General features: G+C 36.3%; 1 protein-coding gene and 1 pseudogene across 1 annotated transcript in view; one reads left to right on the plus strand and one right to left on the minus strand.

The window, feature by feature from the left end:
- LOC131694307 (teneurin-a) overlaps positions 1–15,451 on the plus strand; it is a 1,511,233-nt gene that overhangs the window by 18,460 nt on the left and 1,477,322 nt on the right. The window lies entirely within an intron of this gene.
- On the minus strand, positions 535–10,959 carry LOC131675928 (uncharacterized; annotated as a pseudogene).

Here is a 15,451-nt window from a genome sequence, read left to right on the forward strand (position 1 = left end):
CATGGCTAACAAAAAGTCCCTACTTCGCGAAATACATTCAGTCGCCTGTGTGTGCAGTTTCGGGTGTCTTCAATGACGCTATGTCTCCGGTATACACGTGCGTGGCTCTGGTCATAGTTGTGGTTGCTGCTGATGTTGTTGTTGTTGTTGTTGTTGCTGCTGTAGGACGAAAGCATGGAGTTGGCTCTGGATGGCTTCATGCTTTCGCTTTAGGGTTTCAATTTGGAAACCTGTCCTTGCTGTCTTAACTTATATATATATATATATATATATATATATATATATATATATATATATATATATATATATATATATATATATATATATATATATATATATATATATATATATATATATATATATATATATATATATATATATAACTAATGATACTTAATTTCTACATCTAATTTTTAAAAAGGAATAAAGGCGTGTTTTCACCACAAATGTCTAACTCTGACTGAAGTTTATTTCCAAGTTAATTATAAATGAGCCTACCGCTACGCCTATCGCCGGATAAATGAATTGCTGACGCTAAGTTTGGCCGGATGTTGATTGAGTTGGTTTCCATGCTAACTGGCCACTTGCTATCATCGTCGGGTTTGTTGTTGTTGTTGTCGTCACTATGGATGATGACGATGATGATAATATGGATAAAGGACTGATGCCATGATGGGTTGAATGGGTCCTGGCGGGTTCGTTCTTAACTACTCCCCCTTTTGAAGACGAATCGTCCCGATTCGTGATTTTACTGTTCGTGGATGTTGTTATGAAAAGCGATAATTGTCTTCGTCTCTTAAAGATTCACAAAAGGCCTGTAACGAAACTAATGAAAAGACAAATGCTCGACATACTAAGTGACGTGTATGTCTGAATTCTATGTTGTCTGGTTATTGTTTCGATATGATGCCTATTTTTGATATGGATTTCTTCAATGTTATCTTTGGTTTCCAGTGTTTGTTCATTGATATGTAGACCGTCCAATGGCATGAAAAATGTCGGTTCTGATTTGGATACTTCGACATTGTTGTATTCAGTGTCGACTCGTAAGTCCGCAGTTTGACTCGATTTTCACATCGTGGATATTTTTGATAATAATATGATCGTCCATAATTCTTTTAATTTCTGTGGGTGAGTGGGTTTTTGTGAAAGTACAGTTTCCTGATAGTCCTCTTAGTAATTTAGAGAAGCACAAGTCTCTGGAGTTGTCGATGAGGTTGTTGAGGCTACACAGCTTAGTCTTCCCGATGTGTTGGCATTCGTCCTTGATGAAGTATGTTTTGTTATCGTTTTGCAAAGCAACACTGGCTGGAAGTTTTAATATTCTGTTTGATAAAGGAATGGGTGCTAAAAGAAATTCTGTATAAGTGGAGTTTTCTATTCTTGGAATTGATACTACAAATATTATTTTAGAATTATTAAAGAAAGCAGATAAACCTAGAAAATTATAAATTTGATCGGTTCTGTCTATCCTAACATTTTGTTGTTCTAAAAGATTTGAAATTAATCCTAGCTCATCGACGGATAATATTTGTTTTGAAATGATCTTTGTTTTTGCTAATTGTATTGATTCGGACAAATCTTCTAAATGTAATTTCAAATTGTCTAAATTATAAGGGGCCGTACACAAATGACGTAGCTTTTTTTCGACGATTTTTGACCCCTCCCACCCCCCTCGTAGCATTTGGTCACAAAATTCTAACCTCCCCCTCGTAAATAACGTAGCATTTACCTACCCCCCCCCCCCTCATCCTGTGCAACGCGACCGGAGGATGAAAAAAAATTACATATGTTTTACAATTATGTCGAATACATGTCCTTTCAAAATGTTTGACGACTTTTATCAACATTTTCATTATAACACAAATTTCGTACAAAATAAGCTCATTTCATGACAAATATAGTGTTGATAGTTTTGTGTTGAATTTTTTATGTCATGGAGAGCATGAAGAGAAGTTCTCTCAGTTCGAAATCCTGCAGCTGCCAATGATTCTAACAAGAATACGTTCATCTAAATTGCTAATTTTTATTTAGTTGAATCCGAAGACAAAATATAGTTCAGCTTCCAAACTAAGTGTATTAGTTAGCAACATTAACTAACTAATGCAGCAAATTAAATCCGCATACAAAATCTTTCCGTATTTTTGCAAGCTTGTAATTCCACGAATCGTAAAATATACATCATGAAAAACCGCATGAAAATTAACTTGTGCGAACTTAAATTTATTTCTCTTGGAAATGGAGGAACATTGAATTGTTTTCTCTAATCAATAGGTTTTGATGCCCGTCAAAAAATTTAAACTTAATGCTACGTCGCCCGACTACTAACCCTACCCTCCCCATCGTCACACTTCGTCACAAATTTGGTATACCCTCCCTACCCCCCAAAATGCTACGTCATTTATGCATGGCCCCTAATTGATCTTTATGACTTCTCTGAATATCTGGAAATTTCTGCTAGCTTCATTCTCTAATCTAGCTGATATAATATTATTTTTTATTTGTGTTTGTTGCTGGTTAAGTTGGTTTATAAAAAAGTTAATTCTATTCCGAAATTGCGAGTTAATTCTAATTTGTTCGTTATTTTCGTTGACGAGCATCCTATTACTATTTTGCAAACTATTGATTGATTTAGGAATGTGTACGAAATCGTTGTGATCCATATTTCCTGTAATTTCTTTTATTCCAGTTCCGAGCAGGTTTAATAATCCTCTTCTCTGTCTTTGCCTTGGCTGAAGATTATTAAAAATGCTGTGAACATTTTTGAATTTAGCTTCTAGAATTTCAAACATGTCTGTAAAATTTGGAAAATGTCGTAATCCTTGAATGTTTGTATGTAGTTCTCCGAAAATAGGTTCATAGTCATTCAATTCAACTATGTGAAACAGCTTGTGGTTTCCATGTTTTATGAAACTGTTGCCAGTTTCGAGTGTGAGAAGGCCAGGGTTTTGCTGAAGGCTCAGGATTCGGATGGACTGTGGATAGGATAACCGGATACACAGGAACAGGATGAGTGTGATTGAAGTATTCGTCAGCATCTAAAAAGAAAGGTAAAAAGGTAGATTTTGCAGTAAATTATTTTCGATTTGCAGTAAATTATTTTCGTATTTGACGAAGTTTTGCTTTGTGGAGTTTTCGTCTCTGGATATCTTGGTATGTTTGATTTCTGTCCAAACGAACTTGTATCTGTTGGTATCGGTCCTTGATTTTGGATTTCATTCCTTGAACCTTGTTGTAGACTGTTTCGCCGGGATCTAGGGCTGGTGGGACTTCGCGGGTGGTATTGTGATATTCGTTTTGCTTCTCTTGGGTCTTTTTCAATCTCAGCGCTGTTTCATCGTATAGCTTATCTCTGTATTGTATAATGTTGTCCATATCCAGTGGTCTTTCTTCTCCGCTTTTTATTCCGTAGAAGACTTCTCGGGGCTTAAGTTGAGTCGCTGTTTTACTATTATTATATAAAGCACAGGCTATTAGAAATCTTTCTTTATTTGGTAAGGTTCCATATTTGTGTTTATTTGAGTTAAAAATTTCAGTAATAGTAGAATGGAACCTTTCTACTATTCCGTTGACTTGGCTGTGATTTGAGGGGGTAAAATATTGTTGTATGTTTAGGTCGGCAAGCAATCCTCTTATTTCAATTGATTTTATCGAGGGTTCGTTATCGGATACTAACAATTTTGGACTACCGTACATTGTAATAAATTTTAGAATTGCTTTGCGGATATCTGAAATAGATCTGGATTTTATTGGAATTAGGGTGCCGAACCTTGAAAGTTTATCTACTGCGGAGAGAAATAGATTTGGTTGTGAGATGTAGATGTCTATGTGAACTATGTCAAGAGGTTGTTTTGGAACTGGTGTTTCTCCAAGTTGGATCTTGTATGGTTTTCTTTCGTATTTTGCCTTATTACATGCTTCGCATAGGATAATAAATTGTCTTATTTTACGTTTCATATTAGGGAAAAAGAATCTCCTTTTAATTTCTTCTGTATTTTCTCGAATTCCTCTGTGAGCAGAGTTATGCGTTTCTTCAATTATCAATTTCTGTTCTTCTATACTGGCAAGTCGATTAGAATATTCTGGGCAATGCAAATTTTGAATGTTTTACAACGACTGAAATAATTTTTATAAACAATTTGTAGGGATGGAATTACGCTTTCTGGGCATAATATGCAGTTGGATCTTTTTGGGTCCATGTATTCTTTTAGCAACCGGATCAAGACTGGGACTCCAAATGTGATTTTTGTAATTGTTCTACGATATATGCGGGGAAATATTTCTTCGTATGTTTCAGATTCATCAGGACCTATTTTCAAAATTATCTGATTGTGAAAAAAAAATTATTGGTTTTTCGGTACATTGGATAAATTCGGAGTCATCCGTGTCGGCTGAATGTACCGTAACATCGTCTGAGTCTGATTCGTTTTCGTTCATATTCAACTCGTATTGAATTCTTGATAAAGCATCGGCGACAACATTTTGTTTGCCAGGTCGATGTTTTATTTCAAAGTCGTATTCCAATAGCTGTAATCTCCATTTAACTAGTTTCGTGTTAGGAGTTTTAAGATTTAAGGCATATGTGAGGGGCTGATGATCAGTGAACAAAGTAAACCGTCTGCCAAAAAGATAAGGTCTGAAATATTGGGTTGCCCAAACTATGGCTAATAACTCTTTTTCAATTGCTGAATATCGTTCTTCAGTTTTTGTTAGCGTTCGGGAAGCATACGCTACGGGTCTGTCTTGACCGATAGGTCCCTGAGAAAGCACTGCTCCCAAAGCGAAGTTGCTGGCATCCGTAGTCAGTACGAACGGTTTTTGAAAGTCCGGGTACTGTAGGATGTCACTCTGAGTTAAAATGTTTTTGGAGATATTAAATGTTTTCATGAATTGTGGCGTGTGCTCAACTTGTTCACCTTTTCTTAATTGTGCCGTCAGAGGCTTAGTGATTTTTGCGAAGTCGCGAACGAATCGTCTATAATAACCCAAAATACCTAGAAAACCTCGAAGTTCTTTCTGGTTTTTTGGAATGGGCCAATTCTGGATGGCTTCAATTTTGCTAGCATTTGGCTTAACGCCCTCGTCTGTCAAAATGTGACCTAGAAAAGCAACTTCCTTTTTTTAGAAATTCACTTTTATCTAACTGAATCTTAAGATTCACTTTTTCAAGCGCCATAAAAATTTTAGTTAGATTTTCAATGTGTTCTTGAAGAGACACAGAGAAAATAATAATGTCATCCATATAAACTAGACAACATTTTCCAATAAATTCACGTAGCACATGGCCCATCACTCGCTGAAAAGTCGCTGGTGCGTTTTTCAGGCCAAAAGGCATAAGTAAATATTCGTATAAACCGTTTTCTACAGAGAAAGCTGTTTACTTACCAAGTTTGTCCAATATATTTCTGTAATATTAGGCATTGGATACTTGTCGCCTACAGTTTTCTCATTGAGTTTCCTGTAGTCAACGACTAATTTGTTGTCCTGATGCGTCTAGTTTCTTGGGAACAATCCAGATTGGAGAGCACCAAGGAGATGTGCTTGGACGAATAATACCTTGAGCTAACATTTTCGATACTTGTTTTTGTACCTCTTCTTTATGACAGTAGGGATACCTATAGCTTTTTGAGTGGACAGGGAGATCATCTTTGGTTTCAATTTTGTGTTTGATAACGTTTGTAAAACTGAGATCATTTCCTTCCAGATAAAATATGTTGGGAAATTTAGAAATATGGTTAAATAGCTTGCGTCTCTCTTCTATGTTTAAATGATCGATCCGAAGTTGGCCTTTTAGTCTTGGGTCTATTGACGTATTGTCAAATACAAGACCGGGTTCATAGTTTTGAATAGTCTGATCGGCTTCAAAATTATTTAATTCGGAAAAAATCAATCTGTTTGGGCTAATTTTGACTTGTACTTCGCTGCAATTTTTCAGAAGTACTGTACTTTTGTTATTTTGCGCTGTATAAAGTCCTGGGAGAACCATCACGTCTGATGTTAAAGGAAGTGGATGTTCGACATAGAAATCGCCGTTGGTTACATTTGTTTTGAGAGATATTGGTACTTCTTCATATGCATTAAGGCTAACATTGAAAGAGTCTGGGTACTTTCTAAGCATTTGTATCGAGAATTCTGGAAATTTTAAAACGTTCGATGCCGTCAATATTTCAGCTTTCAAGTTACTAAGAGCTTCATAGCCTATTAGGCCGTCGAAAAATGAATGAAATTTTAGCAAATGGAATGGCAAGGATTTCTGATAAATAATTAAATTTGTAAATTTGTCGATCTGATGAGTTCCATTAATATTTTTCACTCTAGTTGGAGTGCAGCTAAAGACATCTTTAAATTCAACTATTTCGGGATTTATGTAGTTTTTGTTGGCTCCTGTGTCAATCAAAAACTTAAGTTGACCTAAGTGAGTTTTAATTTGAACGTATGGAAGAAAATTGTTACTGTTTATGTGTTCGTGTCTCCGTCTAAGTCCGTCTGAAAATTTAAGTTGTCGATCTCAGGTTCTGCTTTTTTGAATTCCACTGTTTCGACGTCTGCAATGTCAGGTGTTCTATTACTGATATCGTATTGATCGTTTGCATAGAAGTCATAGTAATCGTTGATATGTGGATTGAAAATTTCATCGTAGTAATTATTTGGTTCAGTCCAATGTAATTAATGAAAATTCGGTCGATTCATGTAATTCACTTGTCTACTTCTTATCGAACGATATATATATATATCCATTGGGGTAGGTTTTGAGAGTTGCTGTGGTCCAGATTTAGCGAAGTGTGCTTGTGGTCGATTTGAATTATAAGGTTGACCTGAAGGTAATGTCCGTTGGAATTGGTTTTGTAGGAAGGGTTGTTGTGTTTGCGGCAGACTACTAGGTTGGGCAGGGAGAAATAGATTTGGTTGTGAGATGTAGATGTCTATGTGAACTATGTCAAGAGGTTGTTTTGGAACTGGTGTTTCTCCAAGTTGGATCTTGTATGGTTTTCTTTCGTATTTTGCCCTATTACATGCTTCGCATAGGATAATAAATTGTCTTATTTTACGTTTCATATTAGGGAAAAAGAATCTCCTTTTAATTTCTTCTGTATTTTCTCGAATTCCTCTGTGAGCAGAGTTATGCGTTTCTTCAATTATCAAATTCTGTTCTTCTATACTGGCAAGTCGATTAGAATTTTCTGGGCAATGCAAATTTTGAATAATTTTTATAAACAATTTGTAGGGATGGAATTACGCTTTCTGGGCATAATATGCAGTTGGATCTTTTTGGGTCCATGTATTCTTTTAGCAACCGGATCAAGACTGGGACTCCAAATGTGTTTTTGTAATTGTTCTACGATACATGCGGGGAAATATTTCTTCGTATGTTTCAGATTCATCAGGACCTATTTTCAAAATTATCTGATTGTGAAAAAAAATTATTGGTTTTTCGGTACATTGGATGAATTCGGAGTCATCCGTGTCGGCTGAATGTACCGTAACATCGTCTGAGTCTGATTCGTTTTCGTTCATATTCAACTCGTATTGAATTCTTGATAAAGCATCGGCGACAACATTTTGTTTGCCAGGTCGATGTTTTATTTCAAAGTCGTATTCCAATAGCTGTAATCTCCATTTAACTAGTTTCGTGTTAGGAGTTTTAAGATTTAAGGCATATGTGAGGGGCGGATGATCAGTGAACAAAGTAAACCGTCTGCCAAAAAGATAAGGTCTGAAATATTGGGTTGCCCAAACTATGGCTAATAACTCTTTTTCAATTGCTGAATATCGTTCTTCAGTTTTTGTTAGCGTTCGGGAAGCATACGCTACGGGTCTGTCTTGACCGATAGGTCCCTGAGAAAGCACTGCTCCCAAAGCGAAGTTGCTGGCATCCGTAGTCAGTACGAACGGTTTTTGAAAGTTCGGGTACTGTAGGATGTCACTCTGAGTTAAAATGTTTTTGCAGATATTAAATGTTTTCATGAATTGTGGCGTGTGCTCAACTTGTTCACCTTTTCTTAATTGTGCCGTCAGAGGCTTAGTGATTTTTGCGAAGTCGCGAACGAATCGTCTATAATAACCCAAAATACCTAGAAAACCTCGAAGTTCTTTCTGGTTTTTTGGAATGGGCCAATTCTGGATGGCTTCAATTTTGCTAGCATTTGGCTTAACGCCCTCGTCTGTCAAAATGTGACCTAGAAAAGCAACTTCCTTTATTTAGAAATTCACTTTTATCTAACTGAATCTTAAGATTCACTTTTTCAAGCGCCATAAAAATTTTAGTTAGATTTTCAATGTGTTCTTGAAGAGACACAGAGAAAATAATAATGTCATCCATATAAACTAGACAACATTTTCCAATAAATTCACGTAGCACATGGCCCATCACTCGCTGAAAAGTCGCTGGTGCGTTTTTCAGGCCAAAAGGCATAAGTAAATATTCGTATAAACCGTTTTCTACAGAGAAAGCTGTTTACTTACCAAGTTTGTCCAATATATTTCTGTAATATTAGGCATTGGATACTTGTCGCCTACAGTTTTCTCATTGAGTTTCCTGTAGTCAATGACTAATTTGTTGTCCTGATGCGTCTAGTTTCTTGGGAACAATCCAGATTGGAGAGCACCAAGGAGATGTGCTTGGACGAATAATACCTTGAGCTAACATTTTCGATACTTGTTTTTGTACCTCTTCTTTATGACAGTAGGGATACCTATAGCTTTTTGAGTGGACAGGGAGATCATCTTTGGTTTCAATTTTGTGTTTGATAACGTTTGTAAAACTAAGATCATTTCCTTCCAGATAAAATATGTTGGGAAATTTAGAAATATGGTTAAATAGCTTGCGTCTCTCTTCTATGTTTAAATGATCGATCCGAAGTTGGCTTTTTAGTCTTGGGTCTATTGACGTATTGTCAAATACAAGACCGGGTTCATAGTTTTGAATAGTCTGATCGGCTTCAAAATTATTTAATTCGGAAAAAATCAATCTGTTTGGGCTAATTTTGACTTGTACTTCGCTGCAATTTTTCAGAAGTACTGTACTTTTGTTATTTTGCGGTGTATAAAGTCCTGGGAGAACCATCACGTCTGATGTTAAAGGAAGTGGATGTTCGACATAGAAATCGCCGTTGGTTACATTTGTTTTGAGAGATATTGGTACTTCTTCATATGCATTAAGGCTAACATTGAAAGAGTCTGGGTACTTTCTAAGCATTTGTATCGAGAATTCTGGAAATTTTAAAACGTTCGATGCCGTCAATATTTCAGCTTTCAAGTTACTAAGAGCTTCATAGCCTATTAGGCCGTCGAAAAATGAATGAAATTTTAGCAAATGGAATGGCAAGGATTTCTGATAAATATTTAAATTTGTAAATTTGTCGATCTGATGAGTTCCATTAATATTTTTCACTCTAGTTGGAGCTCAGCTAAAGACATCTTTAAATTCAACTATTTCGGGATTTATGTAGTTTTTGTTGGCTCCTGTGTCAATCAAAAACTTAAGTTGACCTAAGTGAGTTTTAATTTGAACGTATGGAAGAAAATTGTTACTGTTTATGTGTTCGTGTCTCCGTCTAAGTCCGTCTGAAAATTTAAGTTGTCGATCTCAGGTTCTGCTGTATTGAATTCCACTGTTTCGACGTCTGCAATGTCAGGTGTTCTATTACTGATATCGTATTGATCGTTTGCATAGAAGTCATAGTAATCGTTGATATGTGGATTGAAAATTTCATCGTAGTAGTTATTTGGTTCAGTCCAATGTAATTAATGAAAATTCGGTCGATTCATGTAATTCACTTGTCTACTTCTTATCGAACGATCTATATCCATTGGGGTAGGTTTTGAGAGTTGCTGTGGTCCAGATTTAGCGAAGTGTGCTTGTGGTCGATTTGAATTATAAGGTTGACCTGAAGGTAATGTCCGTTGGAATTGGTTTTGTAGGAAGGGTTGTTGTGTTTGCGGCAGACTACTAGGTTGGGCAGGGAGTAATGCACGTTGGAAAGGTATTGGTTGGAAAGGTTGTTGGACTCGATGGAAATTGTTGGGGTGGGAAAAATTTGGTACATGTAGGAAAGGGTTTGTTTGGGCTGGAGTATGCAGGAAAGGATTAGGTGGAGGAATGTTATGATGGAACATTGGTCTGTAGGGAGATGAGTAGGAATAATTATTTCTAACTTGGAATTTGTTGCGTACAGGTATAGGAGGTGGTGTTGGTTTTTGTTTGTGATAGGAAATTTCTTTCCTCTAGATACCTACGAAGAGCATCTTTAATTGATGTTGGACATTGTGATCTTATAATCTGTCCAATTGGTTCGTTTAGCCCAGCCAAGAAGACCTTTAATCCCATTTCTTGGTAGAACTGGTTTTTAGCTGTTCTAACTGCCATATTTTATTCATTTAAATTTAATTGATTGATCATCAGTGAAAGTGAAAATTGGATCTCTTTGTAGAAATCTTCAATTTCAATATTTCTTTGCTTCAACTTGAAGAGATCTTTTGTCATAGTGACCTCGTCCCTTTTGTCGCTGTAATGTGTTATTAGATTAGCTTTAATGCAAGGCCAATCTGTTTCGGTACCATAAAATTCTAAAACGCTTCTCCGATGATCTTTGATCGGATGGCAAGAAGCCAAATAGTATAAGCGAGGGTGCCTCTAACCCTCTCGATTTCAGGCATTAGGTCGTCTATTGACCTAATAAAAGAATGTAATTTGATCGGATTACCGTCAAAAGGAGGTAAGATCCGAATAATCTGTGGGGTTTGCAAAGATTTTAAAGCGCTTTCCACTGGATTTTGAGGTGCGGCAGCAGCCAAATTATCTGCGTGAGCAGCAATTTGCTGTTGCGCTGCAAACGATTCCAATTCAATAATACGTTGGTCCCGTTGTTGCATGCTAATAATTAATTCACGCACTTGACTTTCTAGTTCGTGAATCTGATGTTGCATTAAGTCACGATTTTCGTCGAATCGTTGAGTCATTTTGTATGTAATTAATTAATTAAGGAAATGATGAATACACCTTGAATTCAAAAAAAATTCACTTATAAAATATTAAATATTCACTCGTTTGCATTAATATTCACTTGTTTGAATTAAATATTCTCTTGTTTGAATTAAATTCTAAATATTCACTTGTTGAAATAAAAAATCTAATTGGTAAGCTTAAGAATACTCACAGTTTTGCTCCGATGTTCCCTCGGATTGGTCCGTTTGTTCGATAATCCTTCGAACTAATCTGGTGAGGCGTAGTGTGTTAAGGTTGACTGCTGGTGCTTCCTTTTCTCTCCGGTAAACCGCCGTTGATATGCTGGAATTCACTGCACTATTTATAACTCACTATGCGCCAGAACTTCCGACTGCGCCACTAATGATACTTAATTTCTACATCTAATTTTTAAAAAGGAATAAAGGCGTGTTTTCACCACAAATGTCTAACTCTGACTGAAGTTTATTTCCAAGTTAATTATAAATGAGCCTACCGCTATGCCTATCGCTTTGCTTTGTAAGCTGTTGGGATAAATTGAATGAAAATAAAATGTGGTCGCCGGGTTAATATTGCAAGGCGACAACTGCTGGTGCTCGCTGAGTCCGTGTGTCGTTTATTTGTTGTTTATCGGATGGTCGTTCTGCTGATGTATGGACTATGCACTATTCTGGGCCACTTGGTGTTGCCGGGTAAATGAATTGCTGACGCTAAGTTTGGGCGGATGTTGATTGAGTTGGTTTTCATGCTAACTGGCCACTTGCTATCGTCGTTGGGTTTGTTGTTGTTGTCGTCATTATGGATGATGACGATGATGATAATATGGATAAAGGACTGATGCCATGATGGGTTGAATGGGTCCTGGCGGGTTCGTTCTTAACTTATGTATATATATATATATATATATATATATATATATATATATATATATATATATATATATATATATATATATATATATATATATATATATATATATATATATATATATATATATATATATATATATATATATATATATATATATATATATATATATATATATATATATATATATATATATATATATATATATATATATATTGTCTTCGAATTAATGCTTTTCGTACAGACTTAAATACTATACTAACTTAAATCTTCTTTCAATTTGAACATTTCTCTACTTAAATTAAAGTCAAAATGATGAAAAACGCTATTGAAGAGCTGACAGCAAATATCTACCGGGTTATTCTGGCCGTACTGCGTACGATGATTAGAGCGCCGAAAGAAATCCATTCTCCGCAGAGACCTACCAGGAACGTTGAAGTCCAGCTTAGCGAGAAGCAGAGGGCAGTCAATGTTGTCAGCGAGAAGATCGAACACAAAAAGTCGCTGCAGAAAAACTCTCCTGTTTCGTAGCGTAGGCAGGTTGATAAGAGCACAACGATGCTCGTACGGTGGTAGTTCAAATCGATTTCGCCAGGGAAGCCGTCGAAGGGCATACCGGAAAAAGCTCTTTTGCACCCGTTCTATGCGATTAATGTGTACGGTGTGATACGGGGCCCAAACGATAACTCCATACTCTAGAATGCTGCGTACCAGACTGATGTACAGTGCCTGCAGGCAGTAGACGTCGTTGAAATCTTGGGTGTTTCGTTTGATGAGTCCTACTACTGCATAGGCTTTAGCAATTACTGCATTGAAATGTTCGATGAAACGTAGCTTACGGTCAAGTATAACACCAAGGTCCTTGATTGATGAAACTCGTTTTACTGGGGCAGCGCTCACTGCATACTCAAACGTAATTGGCGAGAGTATTTGTGTGAATGTGATTATGTTGCATTTCTGAATGTTTATAGTCATTCCGTTTCTATCACACCAACTCATGATCCTATCTATGTCCAACTGAAGTGCACAACAGTCTACCAGAGTTGTTATGATGCGATAAATTTTCAGATCATCTGCGTACTTTACCTTACACGATGTCAATTCTCTGCAAATGTCATTCACAAAGAGCACGAAGAGAAGAGGTCCCTTGAGGTACACCCGATGTGATGTCGAATGGGTCTGAAAGTACAGTTCCAAGTCGCACAGATGCACTGCGGTTTGTAAGGTACGAGAAGATCCAATTGGTCAGCCAGTCCGGAAATCGGATTCGCCTCAACTTTTCAACAGCTAGCTGATGAGGAAGGCGATCGAAGGCTTTGGAGAAATCTACATACACTGCATCAATTTGTTGTCGTTTCTCTAAATTATCAATCAGCGTTGACACAGCTCATTAAGTTCGTCGTTGTTGAGCGCTTTCTAACAAACCCATGCTGATCTGTAGTGATGATGTGTTTTACTGCAGGGTAGAGAATATCTAACAGAATACTTTCAAACACTTTTAAGAGGCAGCTCAGGATTGAAATTCTCCTGTAATTTATGACGTCATGGACGTTACCGGCTTTATGAATTGGTGTTACTAAAGCCTCCTTCCACTTGGCGGGAAAAATGCTTTCACCGAGAGAGCGATTGAAAAGCATGGATATCAAAAAAAAATAAACTGATGCGCGTTGCTGCGACTTTCAACTAAATAGGAGTAAAACACAATTTGTTCCGAAGCGCCATCTGGCGGGCAGATAATCCCCAACTAATAGCACACAAACACGCGCTATAACAATTACCTACTATGTGCAATTTTTTTCGGTTAAGCCGTTTGGGAGTCTATAAATCAAATACATACAAACACTTATATATATATATATATATATATATATATATATATATATATATATATATATATATATATATATATATATATATATATATATATATATATATATATATATATATATATATATATATATATATATATATATATATATATATATATATATATATATATATATATATATATATATATATATATATATTATATATATTTATAAATGAAATGGTTTCCGTGTATCATCGCATAACTGAAGAACGAGATAGCGGATTTCTTTGATTGTCGCATATTTTCTGTGAAATATTCTTTAGCAGGATCACAACATTTTCTTAATCTCCCTATTTGTGCAAATGGGACATTTTTATTGTAGGATTGTTTGCATAGTTTGTCATTATATGTAATTACGTTTTAAAATGTCATTTTTATAATTTATTTTTATAATTAATATCAACAGACACAGTGTGGTCCTAATGATAATTTCTTAATCTATTTAAAAAGTCAAATTGTAATCTGCTACGTGGAATGTGAAGATCGAACTCGGATGAAACTCTGTTGAAAGTCCGCTGCAAACCAATGATGGCACCGTTCACTCCATAGTTAGTCCGGCGAAGAGGTAATCGGAGGAATAAATTATTGCGAAGGGCGCGAGGGCGAACGTTCATGTTTATCGCACTGAGAAGCTCGGGGCAGTCAATTCGATCTTGCAAAATATCCGAAATCGTCATAGCACGGAATAGATCCCGTCGCACTTGCAATGTATCGAGTCCAATAAGCAAACCCCGGCTTTCATAACTTGGCAGCTGGTGAGGGTTGCTCCAAGGCAATCGACGAAGGGCAAACCGAACAAATCTGCGCTGTACTGCCTCAATTCGATGGACGCCGTTGAGATAATGAGGGTTCCACACAACTGAACAATATTCCAGAGTTGATCGAACGAGTGAGCAGTAGAGAGATTTCAAGCAGTAAATATCTGAAAAGTGCTTAGATATTCTCATTATGAACCCCAAACAGCGTGATGCCTTTGCGACAATATAGCTGATATGCTGTTTAAACGTCAGTTGTTCATCGAGAAAAACTCCGAGATCTTTGACGCAATTCGCTCTGTCAATTGTGGATTCAGCTAGACAGTAATCGAATCGAATTGGCGTTTTTTTCCTCGAGAACGTAATGACCGTACATTTCTTGGGGTTTAGGGTCATTCGGTTGATATATATATATATATATATATATATATATATATATATATATATATATATATATATATATATATATATATATATATATATATATATATATATATATATATATATATATATATATATATATATATATATATATATATATATATATATATATATATATATATATATATATATATATATATATATATATATATATATATACTCACAGAGACGTGGCTTAGCGATAGCACTCTGTCAGTGCAAGCATTTGGTGCCAACTACGATGTTTTCCGAACTGATCGCAGCTCACGCAACAGTCTCAAGGCTACCGGCGGCGGGGTAGTTGTGGCTATCCATCGTCGATTGAAAGCGCAACTGATTGACGATACTTTGGGGGTTTGTGTCGAGCAGGTGTGGGTGTGAATCAAACTGGCTGGCTACGCACTTTTTCTTTACGTGGTTTATCTTCCACCGGCCCGCACTCGCGATTCGACATTGATTGATTCACATACTGAGTCACTGGAACGGATTTCCGCTCAAGCAAGCCCGGTTGATGAGATCCTGATTGTTGGTGATTTCAATTTCTCCGGATTATAATGGCGCTCTGCTTCTGACGGA

This window comes from Topomyia yanbarensis, chromosome 1 (assembly GCF_030247195.1).
Source record: "Topomyia yanbarensis strain Yona2022 chromosome 1, ASM3024719v1, whole genome shotgun sequence".
Lineage (NCBI taxonomy): Eukaryota > Metazoa > Arthropoda > Insecta > Diptera > Culicidae > Topomyia > Topomyia yanbarensis.